The sequence below is a fragment of the Octopus bimaculoides genome, chromosome 4 (genome assembly GCF_001194135.2).
Source record: "Octopus bimaculoides isolate UCB-OBI-ISO-001 chromosome 4, ASM119413v2, whole genome shotgun sequence".
Taxonomy (NCBI): domain Eukaryota; kingdom Metazoa; phylum Mollusca; class Cephalopoda; order Octopoda; family Octopodidae; genus Octopus; species Octopus bimaculoides.
This window is the reverse complement of record NC_068984.1, coordinates 66889227-66909174: the sequence shown is the minus strand read 5'-3', so window position 1 is coordinate 66909174 and position 19948 is coordinate 66889227. Positions and strand designations below refer to the sequence as shown.

General features: G+C 34.2%; 1 long non-coding RNA gene across 1 annotated transcript in view; it reads right to left on the bottom strand.

The window, feature by feature from the left end:
* Window positions 1-373: 373 nt before the first annotated feature.
* Window positions 374-19948, bottom strand: part of LOC106884057 (uncharacterized) — a 31189-nt gene continuing 11614 nt past the window's right edge. Inside the window, exons 2-3 of the long non-coding RNA XR_001411193.2 lie at window positions 14691-14753; window positions 374-567 (exon numbers count right to left, since the gene is read on the bottom strand). This is a non-coding gene — a long non-coding RNA (uncharacterized LOC106884057). The remainder of the gene's footprint in view (window positions 568-14690; window positions 14754-19948) is intronic.

Genomic DNA, 19948 nt, shown 5'->3' with positions numbered 1-19948 from the left:
TTCCTTTCTCTTTCTACCTTTCCCTCTTTCTCTCTCTTCCTCTCTGTATTCACACATACACACAAACATAGACACATACACATATACTCTCTCTCTCTCTCTCTCTCTCTCTCTCTCTCTCTCTCTCTGCCTCTCCCTGAACTAAAATATTAACTCCATTAAATTTTAATTGTTATACTCCATCTTTATCAAGCCAATTTATGACTCCTCACAATAAAGCCCCCAAAATAAACAACATGGAAATAAATCCTAACAACCGCCCTCAAATTCCTTAAAAAAATATTTAAATAGAATTTTAGTAGTTGCACTTTAAATTATAAGATTTCAACTCTGGCGTTTCCTGTTTGTTTAATATTTTATTCATAATTTTTACATTCAAAGTGTTATGTAACTGTTGAAGGGTTTACTACAGGAAATGAATTTCTGTGTGAATGAATTTGCTCTCTTTACTTGTGCCTTGTTATTCTGGACTCTTGTTATTCATAGCCAACAGCTGAATAAACCATTCCAATCTAATCCAATCTGACAAACAATCACAGGAAAGTCTTTACATGGTTCCATGACCTGCTAGAAATAGCAAACAGTAAATAGTCTTCATCAAATCATGTTGTACTGTCTTGAAAATGAAAAAGGAATATATTGAATAATATTATAAAGTAATCTTTAGATGCTGTATCTGGTAGTGGTGGAGGGTGGTGGTACTGGAGGTGAGGTGATAGTGGTGGAGTGTGTGGAAGGGAAGGTCATAACTGGAATGCTTCTGATCATTAGTTTGTTATAGGATGGTAGTTGACCTTGAGATAAACAACCGAATCTTTTAGGTCTTAGACAAGCATAAGGAGGAGGAAAAGGAGGAGAGGAGGAGAAGGCAGAGAAGGAGGCAGAGGAAGAAGAAGCAGAGGAGGAGGAGGCGCAGGAAGTGGAGAAGGAGAAGTCATTTCTTGAAAATTTAATAAAGTGATCAATCTTGTATTTGCAAGATGTCCTACCGTATCTAGCAGTGATTAATTACACAGGCATGACCAACTAATTAGTCGGTATCCTCAGTTTACAATTTCTAAGCCTTATCTGATTCTTGTCTACAAAAAAATGGTATGATCATTCCCCCCCCCCAAAAAAAAATAAAAACATTGCATATCAAGGTTCTAGGATATGGATACACACACTGATGTACAAACATATTAGATATGTTTATTAAGAAATATACCGTTAATGAACAAGTATTGTAATTAATATCATATGGAACTGATAGACACCACTGGAATTATGAAAGCTTGAGACCATTTTGTTGAATATAAAGGCTTGCATTTAACGTAGTTTAAAATTTTGAATTTTCATGTCTGGGTCAAATGTGAGGTCATCTTTAAACAGTTGCTAGATCTCCAGACATTTCTGCCAAATCTCTCTCAAATCAGATGCTACTATCTTCAAAAAGAAAACATAGGATAATGTTGTCTTGAATATACAAAACTTCAGGATGGTCATATGTGGAACATCTTTGATCACTGGTTGACTCAGTCATGACTGACTTGGAATGAGGGTGGAGGTGGGGTTAAACAACAATAACAACTACATGACCAGGAATCAAGTTCCAGAGAGATATATCTCTGGACAGGTAGGAAGTCTGGGAGAAGTGTAATTGTGGAAAAATTTTGGAGTAATAGGTGAGACAATTTAGGGAATGTGAATGAAGGAGAAATGAGTATGTCAGATTGGCTTAGGTAATGAGGAGAGAGCGTTATGCAACTTGGTAGTTCACATAACCATCATCATCATTTAACATCCACTTTTTGCATGTTTGCATAGGGCAAACAGAATTTGTAGAGGCAGATTTCGACAGCTGGATGCTCTTTTTGTCTACAATCCTTACCTGTTTCCAAATAAGGTAATATCTTACCATAGCAAGATATGTTTATCATGGAAGGCAGGAAACAAACAACCTCACTTGTATGACAGTGATTGCTCAGCTCATTCACAGTCATTGCATGATGTCCAGACCAGTGTTCTGCAACTGGTATGCCATGGCACACTGGTGTGTCACGAGATGATGCTAGGTATGTCACAGTGTAACCTGAATATAATTCTTTCCCTATGATTTTAGTGACAGTTTTAGTCCAGGTGTTCTGCTGAATTTTGAAAAGAATATAAGTGTAGCACAAGTGAAAAATGGTTGCAGAGCACTGGTCTAGACTAGGGTACACACAAACATATGCGTAAAAATACATGTATAAATATATGCATGCTTACACATATACAACAGGTCTTTTTCAGTTTCCATATACCAAATCTACTCACAAGACTGTCATCATTGACTGACTTGAAGACACTTTCCCAAAGTGCTGCATAATGTGACTGAAGCCAAGACCATATGATTGGAAAGCAAGCTTCTTAAACACACAGCCACACCTGCTGGTTGAGCTTGAAAAATCATTAAGAGAGGAAACACTGTGTATTAGTGGTTGTGGGAAAATTAGCAGCTTTATTAAATTATCAAACAGAATGCGTTAAACTTTTAGCATTAAAAATAACCATATGTTTCAGTGGTTAGAGCATCAGGCTCACAATCATGAGATATTGAGTTTGATTCTCAGAACAGGCTGTGAGTTGTGTTCTTGAACTTCTTGAACCAGACACTTTATTTCACCTTGCTCCAGTTCATTCAGCTATAGAAATGAGTTACAACATCACTGGTGCCAAGTTGTATTGGCTTTTGCCTTTCTCTTGGATAACATTGGTAGAGTGGAGAGGAGAGGCTGGTATGCATGGTGTTTCATAAACAATTTTGCCCAGACTTGTGACACAAAGGCTAATTTTCTAGATGCAATCCTATGGTCATTCATGACTGAAAGGGTCTTTACCCTTTATCTAGCCCAAATATTCTACTTATTTTCTGTTCAAACTAGACAGATCTAGCCTCTTACATGAACTCTACAATGTCATTCAAAAAATACATAATTACATGATCAAAATCTTGAAGCTATGAGATAATGAATGATAAATTATTACATTTGGCAAAATAATCTAAATGCTGAAGAGTTAATACCATGGCCCCCAAACTTATTTCATCACAGAACATTTAGGGGATTTTGTAAATATCACAAAATCCATACCTACATTTACGTTGCACCTTCACTATATTAATTTTAAGAAGTTTGCTTCCCAACCACATGGTTCCACATTCAGTCCCATTGCATGGCACCTGGGGCATATACAACCTTCTACTATAACCTCGGGCTGACCAAAGCCTTGTGAATGGATTTGGCAGACAGAAACTGACAGAAACCAGTTATGTGTGTGTGTGTGTGTGTGTCTGTGTTTGTCCCCCCCACCCACCATCACTTGACTACAGATGTTGGTGTGTTTACATCCCCATAGTTTAGTAAAAGAGACTGACAGAATGAGAACCATGCTTTAAAAAAAATGCTAGTGCCAATTCATTTGACTAAAAATACTTCATAGTCACAGTCTGATTACTGAAACAAGTAAAAACTAAAAGATATATATAAATAATTTATTCTGAACAAGTCCCAAAGGCAGCCTTCAACATTTTTCTATCCGAAGGAGTTTTCAACTCAATAACACACTATTATCTATAGCTTTATTTGCTTTGAGTTTCACCATTCCATAAAAGAATTATTTCACATTTTCTCTCAAAGTTTCTAAATTCTTATGACATTAACAAGAAACAATTCCCACTGGTAAGAATTAAGTTTCTAAAATTGATGGAAAAAAAAACTTGAAGAATTGCTTTTGTCTAATAGCAGAACACCTGCCATGTCTCAATGAGATATGGGTTCCAGTCCCACAAGCAGCATTTGTCTTTTATTATCCAAAGGGTTTCTTTAATCCAATATTACATACTATCATTTATAGCTTCAAGTTTCACACTTCCTAGTAAATACCATTTATAAAAGATTACTGTGCTTGGAAAGACACATCAAGTTAAGTAAAAGTGTGGCTGTCCTTGGAACCCTCTCTAACTGAGAATTCCTAATTTTGCAGGCTCATAAGTATTGGTGCCACATAAAAAGCACCCATACTGGTGCTGTGAAAAAGCACCCAGTACACTCTATAAAGTGGCTGGCATTAGGAAGGGCATCCGGCCATAGAAACCGTGCCAAAACAGATTGGGATCCTGAACAGCCATTCAGCTGGTCAGCTCCTGTCAAACCATCAAACCCATGCCAGCATGGACAACAGACATTAAATGAGGATGATGAGGATGATGATGATTCATTGAAAAACACCTTACTTGAAATGCAGATAATGATTAGCAACAAGAATTACATCAAGCTGTAAGACAGACTTGATAATATACACGTCAAACTCATGAAAGAGTAGATAGAGGGATGTAAAAACAAACAAACAAGCCTTATCTTGCAGAACCAAACCCTAGAATTGTTTACATGGAACTCATTTTAAGAAATACAGTCTCATGGTATTTCTTGTAAGTTTCTGAGTTTAAATCCTACCAAAATTGACTTTACATTTTGGAGTCAAAGAATAACATTCTATTCGGGGATGGTGGATTGACAAAATTGTTGAAAGGGTTGCTGGGTTGCCTTTGCAGTATCTGTTTTAGCGCTCTGCATTTTGAGTTCAAATTCCAATTAGGAATTCAAGTCCCATGAACAACCGGGAGTAATTAATTGTGCAATCACAGTACCGCAGCTGATTATGAAAGCTGTAATGGTTAAAGGAGGATTTATGCTATTGCAGTTAAATGATTATGATGATGATACGATGAAGAAGAGGAGGATAACGATATGATGATGATGATGAGTTGTTTGTAGAAATATGAAGAGCAAGATATATTTGAAAATGTTGGTCAAAAGTGGAGAGTCTCATAAAAATGAGGTAAAAGAGAAAAAGAAAACCTAAAAAAAACTATTTGACATCACTTGTTATTCTTAATGGTAGCTACTTACAGAAAAATATTTGAACAGCTGAAATACTGTTTGTAAAATATATAAATGCATCAATTTCATTATCTTCAACCACCATTACTGTTACCACCTCATTCATCCCCATTATCACCGTCGACACCATTACCATACTCTCTAAACTCATATGTGATCTTCTGCTGTTTTAGTGGTTTCACTTACTTGCCCTGTCTCAAAATCAATTAACATGCCTATAAATCAAACACTATATATTTCTAAAAGAGTGAGGGAGAAATAGATAGATAAATACATTACATTGCAACAACATGTTTATATATGTATTTTATGATGTTGAACATTAAAACAGATATAAGTAAAACGCATCTATACATCATGGGTATAAAAATAAAATGAACCAAGAGAAATAGCTCAAATGAGCTAATGACAGGAATGTGGATTATTTAATTAACAGGCTGTGTACTGAATGCAAAAAATTTCAATTAATATTAATCAATTGAAACTTCCTTTTTATTCTATAAGAAGCAGCGATTGTTTGTGACCATGAAAGAAAAGGGGAGATAAACATATATTGCATTAATAATTCTATATATGTATATATACATATATCTTTTCTACTCTAGGCACAAAGCCTGAGATTTTGGGGGCAGGTGGCAGTCGATTAGATCGACCCCAGTATGCAACTGGTACTTACTTTATCAACCCTGAAAGGATAAGTCGACCTCAGCAGAATTTGAATATATATACATATATCACCATCACCCCCATTTAACATCCATTATCCATGCTGGCATGGGTTGGACAGTTTGACAGGAGCTGGTAGGCCAAAGGAATGTACCAAGCTTTGTCTTTCTGCTTAGTTTCTGCAGCTGGATGCCCTTCCTACTTTCAACCAATGTAGAGTGTGCTGGGAGCTTTGTATATGACACCAGCACCAGTGTGGTTACCAAGTAACTAGCAGCAAAAACACCCTCGAATAAAAGGGAAAGTAGCAGTGACGAAGGTGGTATGTACCATGTGATGAGCATGGCTATTGCTGTGTGGTAAGAAGTTTGCTTCCTAACTACATGGTTCTGGATTCAGTACCATTGTATGTCAGCTTGAGCAAGTGTCTTCTACTCTAACCTCAGGTCAACCGAATCCTTGTGAGTAGATTTGGTAGGCAGAAACTGAAAGAAGCCCATCATGTATGTATGTGTGTGTATGTGTACATACATAATGGACTCTCTTGTCATTAGATGATATATGAGGGTTTGGCAATTTCTTGCCGAACAACCACACATGATTTGTTTATAGTGATCAAATATTTGTGCTTACATAAACTCATTCACTCCATCAAATCGACATTACCTGTAGAGGTGCACCATGTGCCACAAGTCAGATGATGAAATGATTGCAGAGCAGTGTGAAACGAAGTGTTTTGCTCAAGAACACAAAGTAATGCTCAGTCTAGAAATCAAAACCATGACTTCATAATTGTGAGTCCAGCACCCTAACCACTAAGCCATGCACCTCCACATGTATGTATATATATATATATATATATATACACATACATATGCATATACATATCTTCTGTGGTTTGGAAGTATTTTGACTTCTATTTTTAGTGAAGCAGGTGTTTATGTAATACCCTAGTATATATAAATATATCTATATATTTTATATATACCTTGTTAATTTGCCTATATGGCTGTATGCTCACAGCTACTAACGATATTATTTTTAGAAATAGTATCATTCTTATATTTATTTATATAGGTGTGTGTGTGTGCATGTATTTATGTGCATCTTTATGTCTGTATTGTCCCCCATCAGTGCTTGACAACCCGTGTTGGGGTGTTTACATCCCTGCAACTTAGTAGTTCAACAAAAGAGACCAATAGGATAAGTACCAGGCATTAAAAAATGTAAGTACTGGGGTCAATTTGTTTGACTAAAAACTCTTCAAAGTTGTGCCTCAGCATGGCCACATCAAATGACTGAAACAAGTAAAAGATATGTATATTGAAACAAAGACTATAATTTATGGTATTATTTTGAGTTCAGTAGTTGCAGTTGTTCCAATACAATACATATTTTGTGACTAATATGCTTGACCAGGAAGGTGGTGAGCTGGCAGAAACATTAGCATGCCAGGCGAAATGCTTGGTGGTATTTTGTTTGTCTTTACGTTCTGAGTTCAAATTCCACCGAGGTCGACTTTGCCTTTCATCCTTTTGTGGGGGTCAATAAATTAAGTACCAGTTGCGTACTGGGGTCGATCTAATCGACTGCTCCGTCCTCCAAAATTTCAAGCCTTATGCCTAGAGTAGAAAAGAATATACTTGACCAGGAATTTCAACTTGTATGGATAGCTTTATTGTTAAAGATAGAACATCTACATTGTTAAAGATAGAACATCTACAATTGAGAGCCAAGATTTTGTAGAAATGCTTCCTGAGGACACAGATCAGATTTTAATCCTTTTTATTATACTATACATATTTGTATATATGAATGTATGTATGTATGTATATATGTATGTGTATGTGTGGAAAAATAATGCTTGGAAAAACAGATTTTAATACATGAAGATAATAAGGCGTCAAACTGGTAGAATCATTAGCATGTCAGACAAAATATTTATTGGCATTTCATCCCTTTACATATTCTGAGTTCACATTCTGCCAAGATCTGCTTTGCCTTTCATCCTTTCAGAGCCAATAAGTTAAGTGCCATTTAAGAACTGGAGTCGATGTAATCAACTTATCCCCTCTCCCAAATTTGCTGGTCTTGTGCCAAAATTTGAAACCAATATATGAAGAAAATAACAACTGTTCCTATCTCAATTTCTAGCAATGTTGATCTTCGTTTTTCCTTCAAGACATATCGCATCCAGAACTATATTCTATCCAATATGACCTTCCCTTTTGAAAGTAGTAGGTGCGATTTAAATAAAATTTAGTTGCTATATTCTTGTAGTTTGAGTAACTACATAAAGCTTCCTTCTTGGCATCTACTAATATGCAGGTAGTAGAAGGTTCTGGATCGCATAAATAATAGTATTGAATTAAACACCTTGCTGTGTTCATTTAACCCCATACAACGTTTGTTAATAGTTTTTTGATGCATCAAATACTGTGCTCTAATAGGAAGAAAACAGGAAGATTGAAAGAATAGACAAACTCTTAAGTATTCTTTCTATTTAAGAAACATTGTTGGATGCAAGCAATCATAATATTTGAAGGTTGTTGCAGAATTATTTCACACTATTTTGTGCTGCACAAGTTGATATCATATACAAGGCAAACACAGAGTATAAACATTCAAAATATCATCACTGTCTTTCTAAATCCTGCCGCATTTCACATGGAAATTTTGGTCCTCCAAAGTTGGTGTTTAAGTCTAAGCTTTTTTTTTTAGTTGTAAATTTTGATCTAATGAATTTGACTTGTAGGACAGAAAATATGGTTTTTTTCCACATTCCATGCTGGCATGGGTTGAATGGGTACTCATAGCCTGAGACAGTTCTTAAGAATTCCAACAACATGTAATTTCCATGACTATACAACAGGTGGACATTTACAGCTGAGACCAGAGTAACCAATGTAGTTCAATGTAGTTCTTTTGAATTTGATTTTTGTTTGATTTAGGATACATCAACTTTTTTCAGTGAATATAAAGCAATCATAGCAAACCTGGCTAAAACTCCCCATAACTCAAAATAATTATGGTCCAAGAAGATAGTATGATCACAGTTGAAATACATTTGATCATAAGTATGTGATCAGTACTAAACTGAAACTAAACAACAATAACTACAAACATTAAAAGGATTCTATTGAGTAAGATAAGTTCTGTAAAGAAAAATAAATATTTAATATACTTTCAAGAATGTTTTCTTGAAAATAATAATTGCAATAGTTTCCTCTTTTTATTTTGAAGTTTATGAAATTACTTTTAATCATTAATCAAAAATGGTATTTTAAAAATATAAATATATAAATTATCAAGCAAATACATTAAGAACTAATTCAATTATTATATAAGCTATTTACTGGAAAATGAAAATATTTTAGTGATTTGTTTGTGTAATTGTGAATACTGAATTAATAACTTTTAACGTCACTGTGGGTAAATGCAAGATTTGTTCCAGCTCTTTACATTCTGAATTCAAACCTCATAGGTCAAGATTTGCTTTCATCCTCTTGGGGTTGGTAAAATAAAATATCAAGAACTAGGGTAGATTTATTTAAACCCCTTTCCCTAAATTTCAGGCAATATGCCTATGAAATTCAAAATTCATCCTTCTGTAGTGAAAAAAGAAAAAAATTTTAATCAATTACAGGGGTAGATATGCTGTTGTTTTTGTTGGCACTCCATTGCTTATGACGTCGAGGGTTCCAGTTGATCCGATCAACGGAACAGCCTGCTCGTGAAATTAACGTGCAAGTGGCTGAGCATTCCACAGACACGTGTACCCTTAACGTAGTTCTTAGGGATATTCAGCATGACACAGTGTGACAAGGCTGACCCTTTGAATTACAGGCACAACAGAAACAGGAAGTAAGAGTGAGAGAAAGTTGTGGTGAAAGAGTACAGCAGGGTTCGCCACCATCCCCTGCTGGAGCCTCGTGGAGCTTTAGGTGTTTTCGCTCAATAAACACTCACAATGCCTAGTCTGGGAATCAAAACCGCGATCCTATGACCGTGAGTCCGCTGTCCTAACCACTGGACCATTGCACCTCCACTAGGGGGTAGATATATACAACTGTTATTCTCCTACCAAATTCTTGTGCTTGCAACTATATCAGAAACAATTATGCAGATGGTAAACTGGCCATATTTTTACATTTTCAGCTCAAATCTCAGAAAAGTCAACTTGGTCTTTCATTTTTTCAGGGTAAATACGATAAAGTAGAAGTGAAGGCAGCAAACTCCCAGAATCATTAACATACTGGACAAAATGTTTAGTTACATTTATTCTGGCTTTATGTTCTAAGTTCAACTTTACCTTCCATTTTTTTTTGCTGTTCATAAAATAAGTACCATTTGAGCAGTGGGGTCAATGAAATTGACTGGCTACTCAGCAAAATTTCAGGCTTTGTGCCTGTAATAGAAAGAATAACAAAATACTAGTAAAGCACCAAGTTTACTTTAATTAACTAATTCATCCCTTAAAACGCCTCAGCTTGTGCCAATTGAGAACAATTTATTAGGAGAGATGGATTGGTAAAATAAGTAGAACATCAGGAAAAATACTTTGTGCTGCATTTCATGTTCTGAGTTCTAAGCCAGGCTGGATTAGAACTGTACACCTTGGAGACCTGCTGCGGATGGTGGGTTCGGACTGACTCGAGAGCTGCGAATTGTTATGGACACAAATAAGAATTGTGACCAACTTCATATTTCAGCTTTTCAGAGTTGATAAAATAAGTACCACTGAAGTACTGGCATCAATTAGATTGACTAACACCTTCCCCAAAATTTTAGGCTTTCTGCTAGAAACAATAATTATCATTACTACAAGAAACAGTCCTCTGAACAGTTTTCTCCTATTTCATATATATATATATATATATATATATATATATATATATATATATATATATATATATATATATATATATAATTTCCTCTTTGTGTTTATAGTACTAGATTGTTTGGTGTGTTCTTTCTTAATCTAAGTCAGTAAGTTGGGGATAGGTGGAATTTAGCTGCTATTTCTAGCAAGTTGATTAACCACACAGAGGCATTATCCTGTTGATTTGGAATTAACTTAGCTGTTGTTGTTTAGTTCCAGATCAGGTCTAATCGAACTGACCTGTGATGAAAGGCATTGCAGGTGTAACCATTCTGTTGTTCTTGTATATCAGAAGCTACATTGTTTAGTATCTTTATTTAAGACAGTATGATGTGATTTAGAAGATATTTAGCTACAATTCTAGTAGACCAAGCAAGTATGTAAAAGTTATCTTGCTGAAAACTGGGACCAGCTGGTATACCTTGACATCACCTTAATCATTTACTTCCCTTCTCTCTCTACCTTCCTTTTATTTTCCCCTTCTCTATTTCCTTACTTTCCCCCCTCTCTTTATTTTCTTTCTCTCTCTCTCTCTCTCTCTCTCTCTCTTCTTGTCTCTGTTCCCTTTCTTTACAGAGATGGTTGATGAAAGAAGTGGTGTGAGGTATAAATTACACAAGGAGGGTGTGATATGTGATGTGAAGAAGGGCTGGTACAGTTTCAGTTACATATATAAACACATGTCATTATAAAAATTATTATAGTTGTTATTATTGTTGTTCTTGCTGCTGCTGTTACAGTTCTTGTTATTGATATCATTATCATCGTTATTATCATCATTGTATCATCCTTCTCTCTCTCATCGTCATTATCATCATCATCATATGAATGGCTCTGCTTTCTCTGAGCAACACTTAACTAAAATCATTAAATAAAATGACATTCTAAATACTCTAGAATCTTATTTTGTACAAAGAGAAATAGAAAATTGAAAGCCTGTAGTTTGAATTGGAATATTGATTCTAAGAAAGGGGTTCAGGGTGTCTTGATAGATTTATCAAATAAAATTTGAAAGAATGCAGGCAAATAAATCTTTAAAAGTTTTTCTCAAATCATTTTTGATTATACTTTTGCAACCTGTTTATTGAAATATCCTTATAAGGCTATAAAAAGCACATTAAAAAGAAAATTTTAAAAGATAATATAATTGATTCAGATAGCAATTTCAAATATAAAATACTTGTATCTATAATTTAAATTTGTAACTAAATGCTGAGAGGATTTTAGTTTAAAAGTTAGAGGGACTTCATTTTCATGAAATTCCATAAAAGAAAAATTATAGTCAGGTTATACTTTTGTAGCTTATTATCATACCTATACAAAATTTAGATATTTTATATATATATGTTCCATTTCTAAACAGAATAGAGAAATTTGATAAATTATGTTGAAAAAAAATAGAAAAACGGATACATGTCTGCAGCAGTTTTAAATTGCAGAATATTAAAAGTTGTTCACAATATATATTTTCTTCTGTTCTTGTCCTATTACATTCCAGAAGTTATAAGAGAAAGAATAAATTTATAACTATTAAGCAAATATGAATAATTGTTTATTTTCTTTGCTTGTTGCTACTAAATATTGTTGGAAAATATTTCTCCCAAAAGTAATTTGAAATATATTTTGTATTTGTAGTATCATTGTTTAGAAACAATCGTGTTGTATGCGCAGTTCATAACAATGTCATGAGAGCCATTCTTATAGGCACATGCCAAAGACTATTTACCATGGTTGTCCTTTCAGTGTAGTCAAGTATCTTTCTTTAATTGGTCATATAGCAGTAATATTTATTTATAATATAGGCACAAGACTATACACATCTTTAGAAAGTAAGTCAATTAAATTAAGTCGAGTATTTTATAGTTACTTTATTCAATCAACCCCAGTAGGATGAAAAGCAAAGTTGACCTCAACCACATTTGAACACAGAACATAAAGAGTTGTAATTGAATTAAATATGACAAGATTTTTTTTTTTTCCCTTGAGTTAGCTGACAATTCTTTCTCCCAATGTTTTCATCATATTCTGACATAGAATAGATATTCTAATGATGACTTGCATATTTATTCTTTATATATTCAGGCAGATTTAAATGTAGATATGCTGATCACTGTTGTGCATGTCACAGGAGAACAATTTCTCCCTTTACAATGACAATGTGTTCGTAACACAGAATAAATATTCTAACAATGACTTGCATATTTATACTTAATACATTCAGGCAGATTTGAATGCAGATATGCTGATTGCTGTTGTGTATGTCACAGGAACAGGAGAACAATTTCTCCCTGTACAACAACAATGTGTTTATAATGCAGTCAACTGATTTGTGTAAGGGATTCTGACACATTGGAGTTTCAATATTGTGTCTCATCAGCCAAAAGCACTCCTGGACCTTTGAGTTTAAACAAGAGCTGGGAGTATTCTTTTATAATTTCAGCAAAGACAAGACACAAGACATACAAATCATTGTAAAAAGAGAACTTCTTTTCCTGTGACATACACAACAATAGTAAACTTATTTGTATTTGAATTTGCTGGAACATATTAACAATAAATATGCAAATCATCATTTCATATTTTGCTGTTCATGGCGCGAATAATGATTTATTGTAAAATTTCTATTTTTTAAACAACCAACAGCACATAAATACAATGGATAATATCGGTTGGTATTTAACCAGGATAAGATACATTGAAATTCAGATATAGTTTTCAATGGCATAACACTACTATTACTTCTACTAATGGGCCTTAATTTCTGACATTGGCACAAGGGAACACATAGGTGAAGAGGATAGAGTTAGTGCAGTATTCAACTGATAAATTATTAGTTTAGTTCTTTATTTTATCAGCCTACTCCAGAACCACAAAAAACAAAGCTGCCCTTGATATGATTTGAAAGAAATATGTAGTAACTAAATACTGTAACATGGTTTGTCCAACACTCTAATAATTCTGACAATGCACCATCCTTATATTTGTTAATATTACAAATGGAAAAATATTTCCAAATTAAATTTTTACATTTCTCAGTTCAGCTACCTTTAGTAGACCTGTCAGCACTGAAAAACATCGTTAATTACTATCAGATCACTGTAATTAATCAGCACTAGATAGAATGAGTAACTGTCTTTTTATTTGTTTTTTTTTGTTTTTGTTTTTATTTATTTTCGGTGTGCGTAGAAGGTCCATTTTACAAACAAGCTCATGCTGTAACCAGACAAACTTGGAAAAGAATTCTTTATTTACAGTTTTTAGAATATACAGTTTTTAGAATATCTTATTTGGGAAGAGTCGACTATATTTCACTTCTTTTTCTTTTGACTTCAATGTTTACTTCAATTACAATTTCAGTTTTAAAATATACCGAAACCTTGCACTATTTAATTACATAAAAAATGATAAAATAATAATAATAAATCTTAATATAAAGGAATTGCTAGAATAACTTGTAACAAAATCCAAAGTCATGGAAGTCAACAAAGGTGAAAGAATAGATGGTAGCATAAATAGAAATAGAAATAAAATAGAAATAGAAACAGGTGTTTTCAAGTCCACCACACTAAACAAATTGCAAGATCCCAGTTGTGAAGTTATAAAAAGAGACCTTCATTTCTACCAGGATCTTTTTTGTTGTTGTATTTTTGAGGTGGGGGCAGGCTTTAATTCTTTTTTATGTGCTTTACAGTGGAATCCAGATGGATATAGAAAGAGGGGTAGGCCTAAGAACTTGTGGTGTAGATCAACACAAAAGGAACTAGAGAAAGGAGGACATTCATGGCAGAGTATAAGTACAGAAGCAAGAAATTATGCGAGATGGAATTCAATTATAAGTGGCCTATACTCCGCGTTGGAGGGTTAAAGGCAAGAAAGAAAAAAAGAATTCTACAGACCTGAAGCTGACCTTGTGGGTATGACAATGAAGAGACCACAAGTGACAATGAAAGGACTTCAACAAAAATAACTTATTGATTAATTAACTGTATAGCACTGTGTAACATGATTTTTGTCCCATTTGCTTACCAACTAGAGACTATGATAAATGGCTAATATTTCCTCCAAACTTTGCTTTTGCTGCAATATCTATTCAAATCCCAAAGAATCCCTCTCATCACATGGCTATGATGCTTCTCCACTGTGCACTCCTGTTCTTGATTAGAGATGCACATATTGTCAGCCACTAAGGGATAAGTTCAAGTGGTTAAGGTTAAGCAACTTACAAGCCAATCTGTAGTATTTGTTATATTGATAATTCTGTTTCAGCAACTCAGAGATGAATCTGCCTGAAATGTAATGGAAAATAGGTCAGTTTCAAAACATTGGTCTCCAGGACATGAAACAAATTTTGAAGGGAGACGTAGTCATTTTTTGTTTTATTTCTAGATAGAAGCAAATAGGAAATAACACTTACTGAACAAAGACAAAAAAATAAATAAATAAAAATAAAAATTTTGTTACACAGTGTAATCAATCAAATAATTTATTAGTTCATTTGTTAAATAGATAACCAAATGTGAATAATAAAGTAAAATAAAACTGGTGTGCATGTTTATTGGAATAGTGACCCTCCCTGCAGAAAATATATGTTTCAGCATACAGGTTCACATCAAGAATCTTGCATGTTGAATACAGGAAGAATATTTTTCATTTGACTGGAGATATATATGTGATGAAAATTGATTCTTTTAGGGTTTAGAAGTTCACAGAATATATGAAAATACAGTTTTGGGCATCTTAACAACTCTATACTTTGTTATTTTCGTATCTTTTCCTGGTTTCAGTCTTTAAACTGCAGTCATATTTGGGGGTGGCCAAATAGTTATTAGTTGATTACTCCAACCCCAATATGTATTTCTTCATTTTTAGAAGGATGAAAAGAAAAGCAAACTTTTTAATCATTTGATCATGCTGAGAACATAATAAAAGAACATGGGTTTGTACAAAATAGTGTAGTATTTTCAAATATACCATATATTTTCCCTAACCTTGTAGCAATAAGCATATTATGGCCATGAAAATACTTTCAGATAGGATTTGTCCTCTATAAAACAGAAACTGAGAGAAATGCATTAAGATTTTCTATGACTACAATTGCTGTTGTTATAAAGTAAATGTCCTAGAAGCTAAATATCTTGCTAGGATTTCAGTTATGATCAAGTGAAAACATAGATAAAATAATACAAAACCCAATGCCTCAAACTACATACTAAGTAGTTTGAGAAAAAAGTGATCATTGTGTCTTCTATTACATGTCATCTACCTATCTTAAATCCAAAGACAACAACAGCAACAGCAGCAGCAACAAACTCATTTTTTTAAAAACTAACCCAACTATTACCTTTCTTCCATTAAAATAATGTTGCAGTCTTTCCCCTTCTTTGTTCAAGAACTAATTGCCTGAGTTTTAGTATTCCAAGAAACATTTTTATTACATTCATATATGAACTATCCATTATGAAAACTACCTATTTCTATTTGAAAAATTCTCTCAGTATATCTACATATGTATGTGCATACATACATACATACATACATACATACATACATACACACATAAATACATACATATACACATACATACATACACACACATACATACATATGTACATACAAACATACATATATATATGTTTGTCTTCTGGCTAGATTTTCCTCTTTTGGAATATTCAACTTATTTTATTTTAGAGTATTAGATGCTCGTGAAGAAGTACATGAAGATGTTTATGCGACAATTGTTTTCTTAATGTATTAAAAAAATAAAACGAAGCAGCTAATGGAAATTTGAACCACACCTACTTATAATGACTTCCAATACTTGTTAATTTGGAAATATTCTCCTTGGAATGCAACTAATTTTGTAAATGAGCACCAAAAAACTTAACAAAAATATCATTATCTCATGCTTAAATACTAATTTTTCTTCAGTTAGGTTTTTGCTAAAACAACTAATGTTCATTCTTTTTTGTGCGCTCATTTTTACTGCCACATTTTGGAGTTCATTTTTTTATTCATGCTGGCATGAGTTGAATAGAGATATATTTATGTTAATATTTTATGAGGGATGACCTTCATGTCATCAACTCTTACCTGTTTTTCAAGTTAGGAATCATTTTATTCCACTGGTCTTTGAAAGCACAGAGAGATAGAATGTATTATCTCACAGAGCATATAAACATGACATCACTGTTTTATTCAGACGGTATCATGCAATGACAGGAAATGTTAGCATTCATGCAGAGAGAGAGAGAGAGAGAGAGAGAGAGAGAGAGAGAGAGAGAGAGAGAGAGAGAGAGAGAGAAAGAGAGAGAGAGACACACACACACACACACACACACACAGTTTCCATTTACCAAATCCATTCACAAGGCTTTGGTTGACCCAAGGCTATAGTAGAAAACACCTTCCCAAGGTGCCACACAGTGGGACTGAACCCACAACCATGGGGTTGGGAAGCAAGCTTTTTGCCACACAGCCAACCCTATAAAATCAATAAGCTTCCAATTCCACTTGCAAGATATTCAGCCACCCTAGGCACTATAATAGAAAACACTTGCCCAATATGCTCCATGTTAGGAAAGATCCATGTGCTTACCAAGGGAACTCAAAATTCACACAGCCTTGTCTAAATCTAAATATACTTATATAGCAGAAATATTAGCCCCTTTCAGAAAATAGATAAGGACTCCAGTTAAACATCACTTGCTTGATGATGATAGAATGCAGATCACCAGTTTCACAGCTTGAAGCAATGAAGGAACATCTACATGATGCTAGAAACAGCAGCCAAATTTCTTTTGTATCTCATCCTATTGTTTTTTTTTTTATAAAATGGGAGAGCACATCAGATAATATGGTCATACAAACACCTAATCTGAAAAAGAGATTGGATTATCATAGCTGGAATGCCTTTTATGGTATGTCTGCTTGATGAGAACTGACTCTAGAAGTTCGCAACAATAGCAACAACAATAACAACCTTTCATCTGATTATCGAGTACCCTATTACCCAACCATCGATGAAAGCTCTTTGCTCTCTGGATGACCAATTCATAAAGAAATGATGATGACGATAATGGTGGTGATGGTGGAGGTGGAATCTTGCAAATAAGAAATTTAAAAATCTACCAGACAGACAGAGAGACAAAAAGAACTCTGAGCTGTAAACTTCATTATGCAGCATTCTACCTCTAAACCACTCTTTAGCCATTAGTAGATTGTATTGATATAACATCTTGTGTGCTTTTACAATAAACATTCCCAAACCATAAATCAATAAATGAATGGTTTCAATGAAAGATATGAGAAACACTACATACAATGTCAATATATGGGTACCAAACTATTACTTTAATCATGTCATGTTTTGCTTTTCTTTCTTAGACAGTGGTCATTGTCTCCACTATTATCTTTGAAACTGATACAGCTTTTGCAACAAACATAGAAGTTATTGTAAATGATAAAATTATTGACTAAAGTTTTGAAGATTCCAAACAGAAATTAAACTATGACTTTTTTAGATGTGATTTTGTCTTTATCACTTTGCTGCTCAGCACTATCAGCCATCTCCTACATTCTCTGCTCCACTCTTCATTACGCTCATGCTTCCTTTTTTAATTGTAGCCATTTTTTGCCCCTTATCTTCTAGCATAAAGTTGCCCTCCCCCACCTACATGACAGTCTTATTTAGTGCTAGTGACATGAAACAAAGCATTGAGTGCATGCTGTAAAGTGATACGTATTAGGAAGGGTATCCGTCATGCCAGCAAGGAATATGGAAGGTGAATAATGATGGTAGTGATGACGATGATGACAACAGCGACTTTGTAGTACTTGGCAAAAGGAAGAAGGGAAGTCTTTTGAAGGCTATGGAGAAATAGTGGTATGCTTTAGGTCAGTGTTTCTCAACTATTTTTTTGCCAATGGACCCCTTTATTTTCCAGTTTTCCTTAGATAGACCCTCATAGCCATTTCATGTATTAAAAAATCCTATAATATTTATATAGTTAAATATTATTAAGAATTATATTAAAAAAAAATTTTTTTTATGTATTTTAGGAGTATAAGCAATTTATTGCACACAAACCTCAACAGCGAAATCTTTTATGGATCCTGAATGAGAACAACTGCTTTTGGTGAACCAAGTCTGCAATCTAAGTGCAGTTCTTGAAATATTTTATTTCATGCACACACATATGCACACACATACACACACACATGCACACACACATGCACACACAATATATACAGGGGTTGGACAAAATAATGGAAACACCTTAAAATTTCAAACAAATTTATTTTAATATGGGGCAGGATCGCCTTTGGCAGTAATTACAGTTTGAAATCTATGAGATATGGACTCGCACAAAGTTTGAATTGTTTCCAAAGAAATTTTTGTCCATTCTTCAGCTAAAACAGTCTCTAGTTCTTGTTGTGATGGTGGTGGAGGATATCGACTCCTCACTTTTTTCTTAAAATGCACCATAAATGTTCAATAATATTGAGATCTTGAGACTGTGGTGGCCAGATAAGATGTTCAACTTCACTAGAATGTTGCTAGTACCATTCAGCAACAACTTTAGCTGTGTGAATTGGTGCACTATCATCCTGAAAGATTGCATTTCCCTCCAGAAAGTTCTGCAAGCATAAGATGAATTTGATCAGATAAAATGCTTAAATAGTCTTGACTATTAATTCTGCCATGAAGAGAAACCATTGGGCTGGCAGATTTCCAAGATACAGCCCACCAGATCATTACAGATCCTCCTCCATGTTTAACAGTTGGAAGTGGGCAGTCTGGGTCAAATGCTTCTTTTGGCTGTCTCCACACGTATATTTAGCTGGTGGTTGGAAATAAGATAAAGGATGACTCGTCCAAAAAAATAACATTCTTCCACTTCTCTAGGGACCACTCTAAACACTTTGCAATGTTTGTTTTTGAAAGTAGTGGTTTTCTGAGTGCAACCCTCCCATGAAATCCGACTTTGTGCAGTTCTCGGCGAACAGATTTTGTGGAAACTGGGTTCCTGAGGTGGTCATTAGGCTTTGCAGTAATTTTGGGAGCTGTAGTTTTGTGATCCTTTTTAACAATTCACTTAAGAGTCCAACAGTTCCTAGCTGAAAGTTTTGGGTTTTTTCCGGAGTTTTGTTTCAACAAGGAGCTTTTTCCCTCTTTCTCAAAGGCTGTCATTACTTTCAAGACAGTACTTTTTGATACACCAAACATTTCGGCTGTTTTCATTACGTTAGCAACTGCCATATGAGCACCAACAATTTGGTTTCTTTGAAAGTCCAATCGTTCTGTCATTTTAATGAATTCTAATTACCTTTTTCTGATGATATCTGAAAAGAAACAGCAATTTTAGCAAAACATATTAAGCAAAACTAATAATAAATCCCAAAACATTAAAATAAACAAGCTTTTAATGGTTTTATAGATGTTTCAAAATTATGATGCTATGATGCTAGGTGTTTCCATTAT